This window comes from Austrofundulus limnaeus, unplaced genomic scaffold, assembly GCF_001266775.1.
Source record: "Austrofundulus limnaeus strain Quisiro unplaced genomic scaffold, Austrofundulus_limnaeus-1.0 Scaffold7, whole genome shotgun sequence".
Lineage (NCBI taxonomy): Eukaryota > Metazoa > Chordata > Actinopteri > Cyprinodontiformes > Rivulidae > Austrofundulus > Austrofundulus limnaeus.
In genome coordinates this window covers 4,499,747-4,505,992 of record NW_013952409.1, presented here as the reverse complement: position 1 = coordinate 4,505,992, position 6,246 = coordinate 4,499,747, and the positions used below count along the sequence as shown (strand labels likewise).

At 38.6% G+C, this 6,246-nt stretch overlaps 1 long non-coding RNA gene across 1 annotated transcript in view; it reads left to right on the top strand.

Annotated features, from left to right (window-relative positions):
• The window catches only part of LOC106536892 (uncharacterized), a 116,428-nt gene that overhangs the window by 63,353 nt on the left and 46,829 nt on the right, over nucleotides 1–6,246 (top strand). The gene's annotated exons all lie outside the window — the stretch shown is intronic.

Below are 6,246 nucleotides of genomic sequence, written 5' to 3'. Positions count from 1 at the left end.
GTTTGGCTTAAAGACACGTCCCAGGGGCGTTTCTGGTCCCAAAAGGCGTTTCTGGTCCCCACCTGTCGTTTTGCTCCTCAGCATGGCTTCCTAAAAACGTTGCAGGATTTCTTAAACATGCGTGAATGAGTCAAAGCAAGGCTTTGGGCATGTTTTTTTGAGAGTATAGCTTAGAACATGATWTAAAACTCAAAAAAGTTGATTTTACATGAAATTGCCCCTTTAAAACCCTGATTTTTGTCAGTGTTACATTCTTGGAGTACCCACAAACCATGAAAAAAATATGAATATTGGATAGAGCGAAAAGTCCTGCAGCGCCTTTGGGTGACATCTTAATATGGTAAGAACACTCAAGAGTTAAACAGCAGATACCTCCACTGATACACCTAATTTACACTTGATGCAGTTCCGCTGTGCAGCTCAGGTCGCAGCCGTTCRTTTTCACCCAAATTTACACAGCGCCCACTCCGCTCCGGTGTGAAGCTCGGAGGAGGTCAGAGAAGCAGGTGGAGGAAATGTGTGAGTGTGCGATAAATCCAGTGATAAATGTGGAAGTCAGAGCAAAATAATTCATTCTGTGAAAGACGGACTCAAAGAGTTGACACTGCATCAATGTTGTCTTTTTGAAACTTCTGATTTCAAAATAAAATCCACGTGTGATATGTGTGGTTACATATGCTGCAAGCTACATGTTGCCATCTGCTTTCCAAACAGAACGATACATTTTGACAGCATTTGTGTAGAAATATATCCATTTATTTATTAATATACAGTATCTGGGATTTTGTTAAAAATTAGTTTGCCTTTGGTGAATTATTTTGAAAACATGGATGTTGTGCTTGTTCCTTTCCCTGTTGGTGTGACGTGATCTTTGTAGATTGAATCCGGAGCAGCTCTGGTGTCCGGCAAAAATAGGATTGAATCTGATTTTGGGGGATCGCCGTCCGCTCACGCTGCCCTGCACTGCCCTGCAGAGCCAGTGTAAATACTGTTGGGCCGCAGCGGAACCGTGTTTAGTGTAAATTAGTGGTTAGAAGGTGGAAATGCTGCACATCAGGTGGAGCGTCTGTCTACTGTACTGTACGGAACTGAATTTACATTAATGTTAGAACATTTGTAAATTATTTTGTTTCTAATAATTTAGTTTGAAAACCCACAAAAAATCATGAGTGTGTTAGCAAGGAGCAGGCTGGACTCAAAAAATATATGGTGATGCAAGGAATTTACCTGATACCAAGTAAATACATGGAATAATTATGCAATTTTGCCTTTAATTTGTGGATTATGATCAAATAAACACAGGACAGAGATTTTAGGGAAATAAAATGTAACTAATTACAACAATATAAACAATGTAACAGTTATTATACCTTCAACTACACATGATAAAGAAACAAACACTAGTGCAAAATAAAAAAGAAACAACAATGCAACAAAAATATTAATAAAGTCAACAAAACAAAAAAAACTTCCATTGCCTGCAGGCATGATGTAGAGGATGAGTAAAATAATTTGGACTCTGCACTGACTTTGTATTTCATTTGAAATAAAGTCTGTAGTGCAAATAAAGTGTAAGCAAAAGAATTGATTCCATCATTTCGATCTGATACCGATACTGATCTTACCCAGATGACCCTGGAACAGAAGGCCCAGCAGGCCCAGGTGACTCAGGTACTGGAACAGGAGACTTTCAGTTTCCACAATATTATAAGGATTACCACAAACTACTGGTAGTTCCATGAAATAAATCTGGAAAAAAAAACTGAGTCTGCAAACTGTAAAACACAACTTTGCGGGGCTTTCACTGTAGTTGTGTTTTCTTCAGCGTACCCCTCAGCTCAATCTCTCACGTGTAAAGAAGTGGTTGTCCTACTTTGTGCAGARGATTGGTCAAATGACACATAAAATGCCTGCTTTTATAATCTGAAGAGGAAACTCTGAGTTAACGTAACAAGATCACAAACACTGTCGTCAACTCGTTAGTTCTAATTAGAGTTTTGAGACACCTAAAGTATAGCCTGATTCTCATTTTGTTTGTTGGTWTACGGTTTTATCATTAATTACACACAATAAATAGTGAGTGAGTATCATAGTCCAGGACACAATTATAGATAATCTGAACATAAAAATTCACCTAAAACATCTGAGCAGTGCGACACAACAGAATTTAATCACATTAAAAACTGATTTGACAAAATCAAAGTTAATAAAGCTGCTATATATTTTTTCTAAATAGGCACAGCTGACAGATTAAATCTACTATATATTTCAGAAWGCATGTTTTAGATTATTGCTGCACAACACTGTTTACATTCAAAGATACAGCTTCCTAAAAAAATAACAATCTGAAATCTCTGTTTGTGTTCACATTGTGTATAAATAGAACCTATATTTACCACACCATCTACAAACATAGCCAGAGGCCTTAACCAAGATTTCCTTTTTTTTAAACCACTTCCCTGGCTTTCCCCTTCTCCTGGTGACGACATTGTTTTGGAATTCACTTCTTGTGCTGGTGGTGCGCTCAGAGAGAAATAGGCTGACTTTGTTGTTCTGATCTCTTTGTGCTCTGCAGCTTGTAACCACAACCATTTTGTGTCTCCTTTCTTTATCCTCTGTACGTGCATGTGTTTTACTGCACTTTTTTTTGTTTTTGTTTTGTTTTTTCCTCTCCTTTTGCAGTTACTGTATTAATATTAGTCGTGTTGATTATTAAGCTCGTGGTTAAATAGATAGGTAATTGTGCTAAAATGTTTTTACTTATTGTATCGTCATGCATGTCTGCACTTTACAGATACTGAATTCAAGCCTTTTTAAGCTGCATTTATTCATACTTGCAGTTGATGGCAACTGTTTAAAATATGCTGATTATGCATGGATCCAGTGGCTGTATGCAAGACAGATGAGAGGGCATGCTGCTGAATGCTTTGGAAGCCTGAGCAGGAAAAGTCTCCCCTTCCTCTCTAAACCGGCCCGTAGATTGATGGGGGAGGTGTTGCTTCTGCTCACTCATCCATCACACACTTTATTTGGGTTTTAGAGGAAAGGAAAAAGGCTAAATAAAAGAAGAAAAAAAAAGACTTCCAAAAATATCAGGTGGGGGCTGGGATGGTGAGGGTCGAGGAGTTGAGTAAGGGGAGGCCCCTTGTCCTGCGCTGCTCCCCCTGCTCTTTAGGCAAATGCTGGAAAAGAAGTCTTACCCTTTTGACCCCCGGCCATTCTCCGGTCCGAGCGCTGATAACAAAAGACAGATAAAGCCGAGCCGGGGGAGTGGGGTAGATTTAGTAAAGATTAGCGAGCAGGTTTGTGATTTGAACGGAGGTTTCTGTGCGTGCGCATGGGTCGCCATCTAAATGGGGTTTGGCAGTTGTTGGTGGTCCATGCCCACCATCCTGGCTTGTTAGGGTTCACTTTATAGGAGAAAGAGCATTCCACATTTGACAAAAAGACACAGAATGTTTATTGTACCTTMAAAGAATTGAGCTACGACATGTAGCAACTCAGCTCAGCGAAGCTGCATTATTTACAACGTGCCATAAACTGAGGAAATCCAGGATTTCCTTTAGTGTTTCTGTATTATAGTTAAAATAATCAGATGTTTTTGATCCAAAGGAAAGATGGTGTTCCTAACAAATCCTGCACAGATCCATTACTCGTTTACAAGTAAATCCCTTAAACCAGTAAGTTCTACTTTGAAAACTACCGACACCTGATCAGCTCAAAGAACCCAAAACGTCTGGCTGAAAACAAGTTGCAGATGATTGAAGTTAATTTTTTTTCTTATAGATTATTGTTGTGAATTTAATGTTTTGTTTGGTTTATTTTGAACATGCTAACTACAGACAACATGTGAAATAAAATGCAAACATTGCAGTAATGACTGACTGCTGTCCTGAAGGTTGCAGCTGACAGTTRTTTTCTGCTGCTGCAGCTTCAGTCCTGACAGAAAGCTCAGATTGGTTTCAACATGAAGTTAGGCCTAAACCTCCCCAGCTGCAGCCAAACAGCTACATTTTGGCTGTTCCTGGGTTTTATAAAAGCATCGCATAGCTGACATCATGTCTGGGTCTGCAACCCACAACACAAAGAGGAGAGATTGCCCATCATTGGCTGGATTTCCACTGCTGTTATTGGTTTGCATTTGGAAGATGAGATAAAAAAAAGGTAAATGAAAACAATGAAATCATTTTCACTGCTGCATTTTAAATGCATCTGATTTGACTCCCAAATTGTTTCCAGTCAGCACTCTGTAACCTAATGTCTCAGATWAAAAAGTCTGAAGAACGTTTTATTTAGGTGAATATTTAGGAGATGAAAAGTAGAGCATTGTAGCTTATATAAGCTAACATTTAAAGTTCCACACTTTTAAAAAAAGCTTATTAGGTTTTATTTACTAAAATTTTGTAAATCTTTCCAAGTGAACTAGTAAGTTTTTTTTATAATCAAAGCCTGTATATGTTTAACATTATTTCTCTTCCCATCATTGATGGTTTGAACAAAAATCTATTCACTCATAAATTACCAGATTAAATCTCAGTAAAAATAAAATGTTTTATGTTTTATACTGGCATAAATCAAGTTAAATTCCAGAGTTTTGTGATGTAAAAATATAAAAAACTTTAAATTGCCCGGGGAAGAAAAAGCAACCTGCTTCACTTACCGTCGCAGGAATTTGTGTTTATTTCCTCTAAGAAGCTTTTTCCAACTGCAGACCTCACAGTGAAACTCCCAAAGGTCTTATTTGAATCACAAATGTCTCTCATTTCCCCGCTTGTTCACAGGTTTTGGTCAGTCGAGGAATTCTGGGACCCATTAAACCCAGATGACAATGACTTTCACAGCCCAGGGCCGCTGCAGGGGTCCGCCCCCCTACTGACCCCTCTCCATTGCCGCACAGCCCCTAGTTTCAACAGTCCGGCTTCAAAATTCTAATTTGTTTCAAGAAAGCACCCAAACAAGAAAAACTCAAGGGTTAATATCTCCCCTCTCTCTCTCTCTCTCTCCCTCTCTCTCATTTGCTGATTTCCTCCTGAACGGCCCTGTTCTGGCTCAAGTTGGGGCTTACCGCAGACAATCCACTTCTGCCATGTGCTCAAATCATTTTGACACCCATTTAGCATGCTCATCAGAGAAGAGTTATGAATATTCAGGATGTTTCCAGGGGTCAGAGAGAGGCAGAGGGGAAGAGATGAGAGTGACACATAATAGGGACAACTGTGGACGTAAACAGAAAGATTAGATGTTAGCGAGTGAAGAGGAGCTCCTGACCGTCAAAATAAAGGCCCACATCCAAGCTGAGCGGCTCGGTCAGTCGGAGAATATGACTCTGCTCCAAGCTCCTGACTTGTCGCTTTTTTTAAGGTTGTAGTTGAAGACAGGAAGGGCGATCAAGGACTGTTTCTTGAGTTCCACATTTCTGCTGGTGTCTCCTCTGAGTTTCACTGAGATGAACGAGGGTCAGCTTGTGGCCACCGGAGACGACTTCTGACGGCTTCTCAAATAAACAGCTCAATTTGCCGGGCTGTGTTTATTTTGAACTCAAATTGTTTGATCATTTTCGGTGCAGAAGTCACGAGCCTCGTTCTATTTTAAAGTTGGTTCACAGTTGGGATCAAAATGTCAAATACCAGAGGATGGACAAAGCAACATATATGGCAAAAGTAGCATTAAACTGTAAAAATAGACATTAATATATTCCTTTTAAGAGGACCAGTTTTTTGGAAAGCCAAATTTGATAATTTTTAGGGCTGTGAAATTAATCGAGTTAACTCATATTGATTAATTTTAGTGCTGGGCACTAGATTAAAAATTTTAAGCCCGATTAATTGTGATTAATCTAACCTTTTTTTTTTTTTACGAACAATTGCTTTACTATGGCTGAATATGTAGTTTGTATATTGCAATGAACTCCATGTCAGTGCATGCCAGGTCATGTTGGTAAATGAGAAGTGGTTCTCAAACAGTTTACCTGGATAAATAAAGGTTAAATAAATAAAATAAATAAAAAACCTCTATGTGTAACACATTATGTACATTTTTCGTCTTCTTATGGCTTGTTTTATTTTATTTATTTACGTTTTGCTGACAACTGTGACCTTAGTATCTATCTTTCATTCCTCATGTAGTACTCATTTGGAAAGAAAATCTTTGAATTTTTGATTTAACCTCATTATTCTGCACAAAATTTAACTGACTCAAGTATGTTTGGAGCATTTTTAGGTCCTGTTTTATATTCAAAAAATCATG